A 14,226-nucleotide genomic window follows, 5' to 3' on the forward strand; every position below is an offset into this window, starting at 1 on the left:
CTACTACTCCCCTACCTTTACTACCTCCATCACTAATTTTTCATCCATGTTTCTTTCTCTGTATCCATATGTCTTAGTCTTTTTAACTGCCTTACTCCTTCTCAGTTGTTTGCTTTCTGTCTCTGTATCTGTCACTCTCTATTTGTCTGTTTTACCCTTAACTTCCTTAACATCTCTGGGGCAGATTTACAAGCCACCTGCACCACCACTACGTCACTTTTCTTGACGTACTAGTGGCGCAGGGTGCTCCTCCATATTTACAAGGAGAGGATAAGCCACTCTGTGTGTCTTTTCCTCTCCTTGTAAATACAGCCAATTCAAACGCATGGACTAAAATGAGCTATTATCTTTTTTGATAGGTTTAGGGTACCTATACGTAAGTACTGATGCAGAGTTTAAAGTTCAATAGGAAGACTCTCTTCCCTTCATCTGTGAAATGTACACCATCTCTTTTTTAATTACTTTGCCACTCCCCTCTCTTTGTCAGGGAGTCCCTGAAGGTTTACTAAAGGTGAAAAAGCGGATTATTTTTTTTAAAAAACACAAAAAAAATTTTGACAAATAGATTAAAAAAAACAAGTTTTTGTGTTTAGATTTTAGGTGGCTCTAAAAAGAGCCCTTGAGTTAATGTAGGGACAGAGGAAGAGAAAAACGGAAAAAAAAATAACAAAACTATGGCCTACTGCAATAGTGCTCCTCAAATTTATTCTGAATGAGATCAACACTGCTCTCACCCATAGTAATAAGAGTACCACAATCCATGCAGCGTGTAGTCATCCTCCCAAAACAAGGACGAATATCCAGAGGTGTGTAAGAAGGTGAAGGCACCATCGCAGAAGAAGTGTTCGGCTGAGCTGCCAAAGATGTGCTCGGCTGAGCTGCTGCAGATGTCGTCGGCTGAGCAGGTGGAGGGTTTGCTCCAGAAGCTTGACGAAAAGTCACAGGATGCATTTTCTCAACGTGCCTCAACATTGTGTGCATACTAAAAGAGTACTTCTTATCAGCATTCCCACGTGATAAGGTGCGCTGACAAAGTATGCAGGTGACTTTTGGTGCATTAACCTTCTTTTGTCCCTCAGGAAAAGTGAAAAACTGCCATATAAAGGAGTCTTTCTGCTTCCTCTGCCTCTGTCTCTCAAGAGTGTCCTGTTCACTCTCAGAAGGTGGCTGGTGCTCTGCCATTGTCTCACAAAAACAGAGTAGCTCCTTCTCCAAGGGAATCAGAACTAACAATGAGGGGAGTGGGTGTGGTTTTGGAAGAATCTGGAACTGAAAGTACTTTGAACCAATGAAAAGTGATGTTTCTTGATCACATGACTTGCCATGAGGGGATTGGGTGTGGTGTTGAAACAATCTGAAACTGAAAGTAATGAAAACCAATTAAAAGTGTTGTTTTATTAATCACATAACTCGAGGTGTGCGCACGGAGCAAGCTAAGAGCGCGCACGGGGCAAGTACGCATGCGCAAACGCGTACGCGCGCATGTGCATAAGTATTATGCACGTATGTAACGCGCATACGCAGCACGCGCGCACGTGTGAACGTCAGCACGCGTACTCCGCGCGTATGCACGAGTGTAGCGCGCGGAGCACGTACGACGCACGCAAGCGTACGTACGCATGCGTACTGGGTGCGCGCTGCGAGCGCGTACTAAAACGTACGTATGCGTACGTAGATAACGTACGCATGCGTACACAAAAAACGTACGCATGCGTACACAAAAAACGTACTCATGCGTACTAGGTGCGCGCTGCGAGCGCGCACTAAAACGTATGTATGCGTACTTAGATAACGTACGCAGGCGTACATGAAAAACGTACGCATGCGTACTAGGTTCACGCTCAGTGCGCGCACCCTAAAAATTTATAGAAAAAATAAATAAATTTAAGTGTACATAAGTTAATAGAACATATTAACAATGCTGTTCAACTTTATCCAAATTCAAAGTAAAAAAAAAAATGAGCCACACCAAATTAAAGGATACAGATAATTTATAAATCTATACATAGGGAAATTTTTGTACGAGAAATATATAAAAATATATTAAAAAATTCTAAAATTAGCATTTAAAAAACCTTTGAAATTCACTGAAAAAACCATAGGTTTCACACACGTTATAGTTAGGAATTAGCAGTTAAAAAACCTTGCAAATTCACTGAAAAAAACCATAGGTTTTACACACGTTATAGTTAGGAAATAGCATTTAAAAAACCTTGCAAATACACTGAAAAAACCATAGGTTTCACACATGTTATAGTTAGCTGGACATTTTACTCGTAAAAAACCAATGAAATTCCCCCGTTATAGTTAGTTCAGCTAACTATAACACGCGCCCCCGCAATCCACGGCTGATGACGTCACATATTACATCACTCATGACATGGTCAGTGACATCACTCATAACATCACTGATGACATCTCAAATGACAGTGGTGTAAGGAGGGGGCGTGGCCTCCGACCCGATCTTTTCTGCCGGCATTGCTTTTCGACATGGGGAGCAGCTAACATGCTGCTCCCCATGTGGAAAAGCAATCAGCTTTGCTTCATTGAAGCGAGAGCAGGTTTCCCTGCTCTCGCTTCAATGAAGCAAAGCAGTTTGCAATGACAGGGTGGGAGCCGCGAGGCTCCCGCCCTTCATTACAAACAGCAGTGTCCCGGGGGTGGGCACCCCGGGACACTGCAGGAGCCGGCCCTGGGGGGTGGTGGTCCCCAGGGCCATGTGGCCACCCTCCCACACGGACAAGTTGCCCCGGAGGGTGGCGGTCGCCGGGGCTGGGGGGGCCTGAGAGCCTATGGGAAATTGCATGGGGAAAACGTGTTTTGGGAACCCCCTTTTTTCTCGGCTCCCGCTTGACGAATCACCACGACACTTTCAGGGTAGGAGCGGAGCGGAGCTGGCCACGAGTTTGGAAAATTTCGTGAAGATTCATCAACCGGCGCCAAAGATATTCCCAATAGAATGTTGCAGATTTCCTATGGAAAATAGGTCCTAACTATAACTATCTACTGGCGACCGCCAGTAGATAATATATATATATATATATATATATATTTTTTTTTACTGATCCACAACCCGGAAGTACAGAGCTTCTAACGCGGTGGTCGTGGACGGGCTCCGGCTGTTCCATCAATCGTCCAACAACTTTCCACACTTGCAAGGAAAGACACCAGGACTCCCAGGAGTGCTTTTCAAAGTTTATTCAAGGCAAGGTAACGCCTCACCAGCACGTTTCGCTAAAAGTTAGGTTCCCGGTTTGCATGGTATGTATATATATATATATTAATAAATGATATTTTTCACAACGATATTAGTGACAACGAAATTTTTTCGATATTTTTTATCATTTACGTGATCAATATAGGATAATAATATTTTTGGGTTCGATATTTTTGACACGATATTCGTGTAGGACGATATTTCTGGTTTCAACATTTTGTCACCAAACCCACAATTTGAGCAGGAGGGTCTGTATTGATTCCAGTTTATCTGGTTTCAAATTTTCAAATTCAGCCACCAGGTGTATCTGTCTTTCTTGTTTTCCATGCAAAGGTCACTGTTTTGTCCTTTGTTCTTGGCCCACAACAAAAAACTGACACAGAAATACCAGACCAAACTCGTGGCCCCATGATCCAACTTTCATGCCAAGGATGCATTTACTTGAAGAGTGTTTCTCCCCAAAAGCCCACCTGAAGCTACGCCGCCATATAGGATAAATGGAACACGGCCTTAAATCTACATTACATACTTAAACTAACCAATAAAGCGACGACATGGCTAAATAAAGTTCTGTTTTGCAAACAAGGCTTAAGCAAAATCTTGTAGCTTTATTTTACTCCACACAGATAAAACATAATACTAGACATGAAGGAAAAAAGCTCAATTTATGGAGTTTAAAGACCATATCTTATTTTTCTAGTACCTTTCAAATGCGTTTAGATAAAGAGATTTAAATCATATTTTCAAAATGACAACTCAATCAGCTTGCTGCATGTGGGCACTCTAGCAATAGAGCCATTTCCATCAAGTTTTGTTTTCCATTAAGCTTGTTTCCGTTTGTTTGTGAAAGATGCTTGATTTGGAGCACAGGGACACAAAGTTCTCGCTTTCCTTCACCCAGCATGCACCAGCACCGGGCTTGTCAATATGGACCAACCAAGATAAATCCTCAATCAGGGCCTAGGATAATAGGTGCAGGAGGTTTGTCATTGAAAGGTTACATTGATAAGCAGGCTAAACTGCTTTGGCACAATGGAAATAACATTTTAAGCTACTGAGATTCATCCATCAAGCATAAATAAAATGCCTTTTTTTTTAAAAATACAGTGGACCCTGATAACCATCTATTTTGAGTCCAGTACAAATCTACATAAAATGTTGTAGGGCAAAGTAAAACTGCCCGGCTTCCAGCACATGACAATGATGTATTCTAGCTGCTGAAGAATGGAGCAGATCAGCTCATGTTTTATGCTGTCAAAAAGTGGGCCCTGCCACATTGTGTCAAAAAAGTTCTAAAACAACTTTCAAAGTTACATTTGTACAACCCAGTCAACAAAATCTATTTCTCAATTGATGTTGGTTAAGAACATTATGGTTTATTTTGTAATTGAGGAAATAAAGCAGCGCACATACTTTATTCAGAAGTTATTTGTCCACAGCTGTGCGAGAAACGTTTGTGAGCTTTTATTGTGCACATTTGTGAAAAATTGAATTTGGTTTGCTACACATGTCTGAAGATGTCTGGTCCTATCAAATGCACGAACTCATGGACGTCAATTATGACTAGCAGTGGGTCAAGTTGGTTTTCCTAGAACTGCCCTTTCTGCCCCTGGTCTCAGGGTTCATGGAGAGAGAAGCAAGAGCGAAACGTACACAGTCGGGGCTCTAGGAATTATTGTTTGTTTACAGTAGTTTTCACACATTGTCCTTCCCCCTACATTAAAGGCTTCTTTGGGGGTAATGAAGGGACAGGACTCTGTGATGTAATTGGGAAGGTCAAAGGATGTGCAATACCACATCTGTGGTCAGTGGTACTTTGGCAAATGGACGCCCAGGGACAAACTATCGAACATTGCCCGTGGAAAGATTTGGATATAAGAAAATAATTCTGTGGAAAGAGCTCATGATTCATCACTGAACTTTATTTTCTCATGCGAGTAGAAATGCAACCACAAATGCGGGATTATATCCCACGCTGAGGACACTGCAGTGAAATATTGCAAAGTACCACTAAGTTGTAAACCAGTGGTCTTCAACTTTTGTAAGAAAGAGTACTTCTCCATAATGTCAAACCCTTGAGTAGTCGGATACTGGACAAGGAGGCCAAATCCAACCTTTTCACCTTACAGGTAAACAAACCTCTAGTATAGCAACTCCAGTACAGTGAAGGAAACGTATGGCTGGGGAAAGGGAAGTGGGCAGGAGACGGAAAGAATGGCTTGTGCCACCAAGTTGGATGGTAGAAGACCTGGACTCTCTGGACTACAGGAGGCACAATGTCACACGTAAAGATACAACTTATCTGTTGGAACAGAGAGGTAGACAATAAGTGTCACCAGATCAAAAGGGAACCATATCACAAAATATGATACCAGACACCAACTCTTAGCCAATGGGCTGAATAGTAACAATGTAACTAGCCCCCAGGCAGACCTGGAAATTTGCCAGAGAACCAAAGAAGGGCAATCTCTTCAGTACCAGGAAGGCTGAGTGGTGCTGGATTCTAAAACAGGGCCACAGGAGCAAAGATACTGGTTTGGGAACTACTGGAGAAAACACTAGAGGACACAACGGATCAAGTCTATGAATTAGAGTAACAGGAGAGACTGAGGGAAACAAAAAGGGAAATACAAAAGTGTGGGGATGAGGTCAGGTGCAAACTGATATGAAAGCAAAAGACTCATAACAACTGCTGTTGCCAGACAACTATTCTCAGGTCAAAGACGTATTTGTGAGGCTCTCTCTGTTCTGACCTGGAAGTATATGTGATCCCTACCAGCCCTGTTGTGGCTGGGCAGAATATATTTAATAATGTTTCGGAAGTGGCTGTGCTACATGCCTGTAGGTTCAATTGCCCAGTGCTCCATTTCCTCCATGTGTGCTGTTTCCTGGGCCTTTTCTGAAGCGTTTCTAAAAGGGATCTTTCAAATACTTACCATGACTGGCTTCTTGTGCACTTAAAGGCAGGTTTACACCCTGAATGCCTAGTTAAAGGTACTGTGCTAGTACAATCTTTCCTGATACTCCTATCTAGATTATTACTTATAAGCTTTATTGTGTCCTGTGTTTGTCTGTATGAGGCCTCAGGTGTTCCTCTGCAGACTCCTTATAAGTATTATGTAATCCGGTGGGTGTGGCTGGGTGTAATTAATACAGTTTGTGATGCAGTGCGTTCAGTTAACGGTTGCATGCTGAAGAATAAAGATGTGCAAACCATCCTCCATGAGTGTCGTGGTCTGTTACATGCTCCAGAGCTGAGGAGGTGCTACAACTTGCGGCAAGATAGGGGATATGTGCTCCTTAAGATACAAGACTGCTCTCCCTTAGAGTTTGCCGTGGTCCAGCAAACTACTTGTACGTGCAACGTGCACCTCAAGAAGCGATCTACAGTTGGCGTATCTGGAGTCAAAGCGCAACTTCAGCATTTGAGAGGCCCTCAAAGAAGGCGACGGCCTAATAGAGGAGCACAGTCAGCAAGCCTGCCAAAAATCTAGTGGTAAGGCCAAAAGCAGAGGTACTGCGCCACAGCATAACACAGTGCAGCACCGATACAAAGCAGAAATGCTGAAGACAGCGACAACCAGGTACGAAGAAGTGCTAAAGTCGGTGACTGTTAGGTGCAGGAAAGCGATAAAGGCAAAGACGACCAGGCACAGAGAAATGCTAAAGGAAGCGGCAGCCAGGTATGATACATAAAGTCAAGAGCGGTGAAGAGCATGTACAAGGAGTGAAATCATTACTCACTGTGAAGAAGGAAGATGGCACCCACTGACCTCAGCTTGGGTGCGACAACCCAAGTACTAATGAGTAGGCTTATGATTGCAGCTGTGCCAGAGGGCCAAGAGATGCTGAAGATCAAATGCTGCCTGAACAGCATATACTCTCAACGTCAGTAGGAAACAGCACAAAACACGATGCAGCTGTTTTCCTGAAACCACTACCTCCATTCGATGCTGCCAAAGAGCAGAATATTGGTGCCAGATGGACTGCCTAGATTGAAACATTTGATGACTTCATAGATGCTATAGAAGAAGCAGAAGACAAAAAGATCATCAAATACTTAAAGAATCTTGCAGTGGATGGAGTAAAAGAAGTGATAAAGAAGATATCACAAGCTGATGAAGTATCATACCGTCAAATCAAGAAGACGTTGGTAGCCAAGTTCAGTCCAATGCTAAATGTCGACTATGAAAGGTAAATTTTCAACCAAGTAAGACAGCAACCTGGTGAGATGACGGATTTGTTTGTTGACCACTGCAAGTTCAGTGAATTAGATGCTGAAGATGCCATGCATATTGTCAATTGTTGCCTCTTAGATTCGTTCAAACGACGTATGTGCTAGAAACACTCAGATTGGAGAAAGTTCTCATGGCAGCAAGAGCAGAGGAATGTGCTGATAAACAGGCTGCTGATATGGAAGCTGGAACAACCCAAAATGAATCAGCATTGAGTATGAAAAGTAAGTAGAAACTCAACGCAGAGGCCCACAGAGTAAATTCTCAGAAGAAAAAGAAATTGTGTTTCCACTGTGGATTCTCTGTTCCACATGAAAGTAAATATCGGGCCATCAGACAGATACGCAAAAGCTGTGGGAAAGAAAAAGATTTCATAACAGTTACCAAAGCAAAAGATAAACTAAGTGTGTCAAAGAGATGAGAAGCTGAACGCCAGAAAGCTCCAGAAACACTTTAGCTTCTCCCACAAGGTGAAATGGCAACATCGACTAACGCAAGTGGAAAAGAAAGAATGTCGATGGTTATCAAATTCTTCTACCGAAGGTTCGTTAATATCATCATAGAGTGACAGTGAAGATGAATGTGTGATGGTATGTCAGTCACAGACTGTAGGACCGGCTGCTTGCAAAGAGGAACCCAAATCTAAAAAGAATCGTCACACAAAGCAACAAAATTCGTTTGGACATTGAAAAAATCACGCTCAAGGTAAATAGTTGCCCTACAACTTTTATTATAGATTGTGATGCATTGATAAACATCTTGCCGGCAGAAAGTTACAAAGAACTATCTCCAAACCAAAGTCTCACACCATCTAGAACAAAGGTGTACACCTGGGCAGCTTCTACGGCCTTGCAGAGTCAAGGACCCTTTGTAGTGACCATGCGGCATAAGAAAATGACAGTGCATTTGCCAATTCATGTCCTCCAAAGTACATCATCAAGTGCATGCTTATACAGTTTCGACACTGCTGCTGATATGGGACTGATCTCTAGTAACTACAACTTGAAGGCCAATTCTAAAATAGTAAGTCAATTCCCAACATTGTTTCATGGACTTGGGAAACTTAAGACAATTACAGTGCAACTTCACATTAATGAAGATATTCATGCTATTGCACAACGACACAGTCAAATTGATTTTCATTTACATGAAGCCGTTGAGAAAGAACCGTTAAAGCATGACGTCATCAAGTGCTCTACTGAGGAGACGCTGTAACTTTCACCCATTGTGGTGGTGCCAAAAAAGGACAGTGGAAGTTCAGTGCACATTTTTGTTGATATGCGACAGGCCAACAAAGCAATCGAAAGAGAAAGACATTCGGGTCGACACATTGAGGACATGATCACGTAGCTGAATTGTGGCAAAGTTTTCTCCTACCTTGATTTGAACAAAGGCCACAATCAACTTGAATTGGAAAAAAACTGGAGGTAAATTACTACTTTTTCAGCTCATGTTGTTTTGTTCAGATATAAGAGACTCAGTTTTGGTGTGTTTTCAGCTGCAGAAATCTTTCAAGATGTCATCCGTCTAATAATTCAGCCTGTCACACATGCTATTAACTACAGTGATGATATACTGGTGTCTGGGGCTACACGAAAGGAACATGATAAAGCACTCAGACAAGTATGCCATCGGCTTGCTTATGCAGGTCTCACACTAAATGCAGAGAAGTGTGAGTCTCAGAAAAAACATCTTGAATTCTTTTGGCATATTTTCTCTGAAAAGGGAATGCCTCCATATTCCGACAAGATACAAGCATTGTCATCTACTTGCCTTGCAGAAGATCTGACCATGCTGCAATCCTTTGTAGGCATGGCCAGCAACTGCTCTAGGTACATTTGGGATTTTTCCACTGTGAGTACCCCTCTCGGAGAACCAACAAAGCAAGATGTTCAGTTTGAATGTATAATCAAGGGGGGGACGAGAGAGCTGGTTATTTAAAGAGGTCCTATTCCTATGCTCCTAGGAGTGTACTTGATTCATCAAAAGGAAACAGTTCCTCTCTTAAGGCTGAGGTGATAAGGATCACTAACTGCCTACTGTTTTGTGGTCTCGGGGGGAGATCTGTATTTCAGATCTTAATGCCCTCACACACCTGTTAGGGTGTCATGCTTCATCATTGGGCGCTCCTCGTCGGACCGGCGCTGCAATGTCCAACGGGCCTGGTGGCATCTTTAGCAGAGATCTTCTGATCTGAGAACGCCGTATGTCAAGGGTGTGTGTGGGTGAAAGAAGTCAATGACTCCTGGTTGTGTGGAAAGGTGATTAAAATAGGCCCTGGCCCTATTGATTCTTTAATTGGGGTGTCGGGGCTGGGACTAAGTAAAACCAGTGGGGCTACTGCAATGAGTCAAGGTATCTGGGTAGCCTATAGTTGACTGGGGTCAACATGTTTCGTGTCTTCACTGCTCCAAGATAAAGCGACACTTCTTCAGGACCGAAGGTAGATCTATATATGTGGTGACCTCTGTTGGTGGGTTATGAAATTGGGATCTACCCCAAATTTGCACAAATCCCTAATTCAGGATCTTGTAGAATGATTCAGCCTAGGTAGATGGAGACAAAAAGTGGAGAGGGCAAAAGGAAAAGAAAAGAGAGTACAATCAACAGTTGATGGAGGTAAACCTATCCAACATTTGAGGAGTGGGCATGATGCCCATGCTAGAAGCATAAGGTCTCTAGTCTGGAATATCAACAATTTGGAGGAGATATTAAGTAGAAAAAGTTAAAAGCATATCTGAACTAATGCAGTAGAAAAGGTAAAGGTAAAACAGTCCTCTAGGACCTGGGAGGTAATCCCTGCCCGATGGGTACAAGAGGGTCAGTCGAGAGGATATTACAAACAGGTCTTACCTCAGAAAAGTAGGACCGGAGGCTTCATACTGCTTAGCTGTAGTATGGGCATGTGAACACCTCTGTGTTCACCTTTGCCACCGAGTATCAGGCATTTCTCATCATTTTCATATATCCAAAAGCCAGATGCCCCCTCACATCGAGAGATGGGGGTTGCATTTGCAGGAGTATGATTACATTATTGTGGCAAACAGGGAAGGATCAAAATCATACAAACTACTTTTCACGTGTGCTGCTACAGCTTTATAGTATAAAGTCCAAAGCGGCTGAGGCCTACATTAATTACATAGTAAAGTCAAGTGCACCTGCAGCTCTTTCTCTTGAACAGATTCTGACAGCTACTAGAAATCATTGCAATGCAATCACGGAGGAAACATTCTTGACCTCTTATAGATGACGTTGAGTACCAGAAATTCAAGAATATTCTGGAAAAACATTCTGTTACACATGATGGTGTCATACTTAGAGGGGCAAGAATAGTTATCCCTGAAAGCCTGAGGCAACAAGTTGTTAAACTGGCACACGCAGGACATTGTGGCATTGCCACAACTAAAAGAGCCCTCAGGGATCGAGTGTGGTTCTCGCACTTTGATGAACGAGTTGAAAGGGAGCTGAAAGCTTGCAAGCTGAGCAACTGTTCATCTCTCAAAATGGCTTAGCACCTGCTGAACATGTCTGATCTTCCTAAGCAAGCCTGGGGAGGATTGTGATTGATTTATCCAGACCCCTCAGTAATGGACATCAGCTCACGGTAGTTGTTGATGAGTACTCATGTTTCTAGTGGAAAACTTATCATCAACCACCCATGACAAAGTATTTGAGAGACTCGGTGAGCTTTTCGCACCATGGGGTGTTCCTTCCTTTCTCAAATCTGACAACAGTCAACCCTTCAATTGCGGCGCGTTCAAAGACTTTCTTAAGCATTTGATTATCAAGCATCAGAAAAGGCCACCTCTCTGGCTAGAGGCAAATGGCATTGTTGAATGATTTTAGAGTACTTAAAAAGGGTGGTTCAGCGTGCTGGAAGGAATCGACCTCAGGTCAGCTTTAAGCCCAGTACTCCTTGCTTACCGTTTCACTCCTCATTCCATGACAGGAGAAAGTCCTGCCACCTTGCTGTTCAGGAGTGCTTTTGGAACGAAGATACCACATAGACCACCAGTTAGACAAGAGACCCTGACGAGATTCACTGACACCCCTCATAAATGCAAAATTAAGGCTTCTGCCAATAAGTGCCGATGTGCTTGAGTCACGGTATGTGAGAAAGGAGACTGAGTACTTATCAAGCAAAAGCGGACACACAAGACTGACGCTCCATTTAATGCTGAACAGCTAAGAGTTGTGGTAAGCACAGGACATATGGTAACTGCCTAATGACCTGGAAAATCCATAACCAGAAACTTATTATGCCTTTGCCTCAATGTTCGAGGCATGTCAACCTGATTGCACAAGTTAAGCATCGGACCGTCTCCAAAGATGCCAGACTGGGGCGCTCCTCTTCTATCTCATACATCTAAATCTGGAAGACTGGTGCAAGCACATCAATGAGTCATCGAGGAGTTATAATGTTTATATGTGTATATATTTGTTTGTACTTTTTATTTAACAAAGATTTTGTGTCCTATGTTTGTCTGTTTGAGGCCTCTGTTGGTCCTCAGCAGACTCCTTACAAGTATTACATAATCTGGTGGGTGTGGCTTGCTGTGCTTGATTAAGTTTGTGACACAGAGCGTTCAGTTAATGGTTGCATGCTAAAGATTAAAGACGTGCAAACCAGAGATCATTGTGGTCTGTTACATGTCCTGGGGAAGACGCAACAGGATTACTGCGTGTCCATACAGCATTACATGCACCCTATTAGTAAGTGCTTAGTCCGTCAATTTAACACTTGAAATTGAAAAACCTGAGTGTATGACTGGCAATTGGGGTGGAATATATGGAAATGAGGAAAATACCTGCCTACGCAAAAACAACACAATTGAAATAATTCATCAAATAATGTGGTCTTGACTCTGGTATTGTGCTAGAACAAGCTTTCTTGGCATTTATCACAGAGAACAGCACATTTTTCAATTTCAAACCAGCTTTATTCGACACATCGTCATAAAAGCTCATAAAAATTATGATATTTACAATAAATGTGTCATTCAATTATTTATAAAAGCCTAATTGGACAATGGTTACACTTTGTGTCCCCATGGATCATACTTTCCTAAACAAAACTCTGTATTCACAGTTTGTCTAGCTTGACACAATCATTTCATAGCATATGATTTGTAAACAAAATTCATAAAATTAATAATAAACAGTGTTAAAAAAGAATGTAATTAGACAAGTTGACTAAGACCCAGTAGATATAAAAAAAAAACACTGTTTGACAGAACATATTTTTAAAACACATGATGATAAGAATATATTAACACAGTTTAGCAATGCACAATTTTAAATAGCAATGGACTTTGCCCTAATTGTCCACATCGATCCTAAGTATTTGGCAACTGCTACGAATATGGGGGATGAAATGTTCGTATGCAATATTCTTTCAGCTGCCAGACTACATCTTGTCCCCAAAAGCTTACATGTGGGCCTTAGCCAAACTCTACGAGGATTCTTGTAGGCTGGACAGGCAAATAACATGTGTGCAACAGATTCGTTGGGGGCCGAACAGCAAGGACACTTACTCTCACCAAGTTTAGCCCACCTCGAAGTGAAAGACCTTAGTGGCAACGAACCCACTCTCAGCTGAAAATAAAGCTTCCTGTCTAAATGTTTAGTGACAGTATCCCAATATGGTTCATAGGTCGAGATGGGTTTGAATTCCAAGAATTTACCTGTGAAGGAGGATGCTTCACTGGCACTAAAGACACTTAATGAGACCATCTCCCAATATTTCTCTTTTAAAAACTTCTTAGTTTGAAAGCAAGCCGAAGTAGGTTTGCCCCAGAGTGTTGACATTCCAATTTTAACTAAGATTTTTCTCCACACCACACAACCAGCTAATTTTATGAAAGGTATCAGCTTTTATAATATCCAAGAAACCTTCAGCATAATCTTTCAATTCCGGTGTTGTCCACAATCTTCGCCAGTATAGCACGGTGCGTAGCTTTGCAATATCCTGAAGAGGTTTCCTCCCAAAATCATGGAAGAGCGGACAAAGCGGTGTACTTTGTGGAAGATTGGTAATGCCTCTCAGGAACTTATTTTCAGATGAGATTAGTTTCGACAAGTTCTCTAGCCCCCAAAGTTCTACCCCATACAATGCAGAGCTTACCACTTTAGCGTCGTAAACTTGGAGCACTGGTTTAATGGGTTTCGTCAAAGACCTATTGTGCTCAAAGCTTAGAGCCCCTGACAACTGCCGATGTTTCAGGGTGGCCATGTCAATTGGGGTGGTTCCACTTTAAATCATTCTGAATATTCACCCCTAGGTATGTAAAGTCCCTAACTTGTTCCAGGGGACGACTATACATTAAAATGCCACCTTTAAAAACTTTATGTTGATTAAATATCATGAGTTTCGTTTTTGACACATTGACTTCGAGTCCCTGAGCGGAGAAGAACTCCTCAAATACTCTCAGGGCTCTTTGGAGCCCACTCGGGGTCTTCGAAATTATCAGAGTGTCATCAGCAAACATTAAAATTGGGATTTTAATCCCTGCCAAAACCGGAGCATCTGTATTGACTCTAGCCATACAATCAACTTTCCCATTTATGAACACAGTAAATAATGTCAGGGCCATGACACACCCCTGACGCACCCCACGCTCAACCGGGAAAGAATCAGTCACCTGCCCCTGTGAGCCCCAGCGTATTGTTGCATAGTTGCCCTCATGCAATCTCTTTAGGAGCGTCAAAAGTTCAGCGGATAGACCTAAATCTTGAAGGGTCGACCATAGCCTAGAGCGGGGGACGAGATCAAAG

The sequence above is a fragment of the Triturus cristatus genome, chromosome 2_1, assembly GCF_964204655.1.
Source record: "Triturus cristatus chromosome 2_1, aTriCri1.1, whole genome shotgun sequence".
Taxonomy (NCBI): domain Eukaryota; kingdom Metazoa; phylum Chordata; class Amphibia; order Caudata; family Salamandridae; genus Triturus; species Triturus cristatus.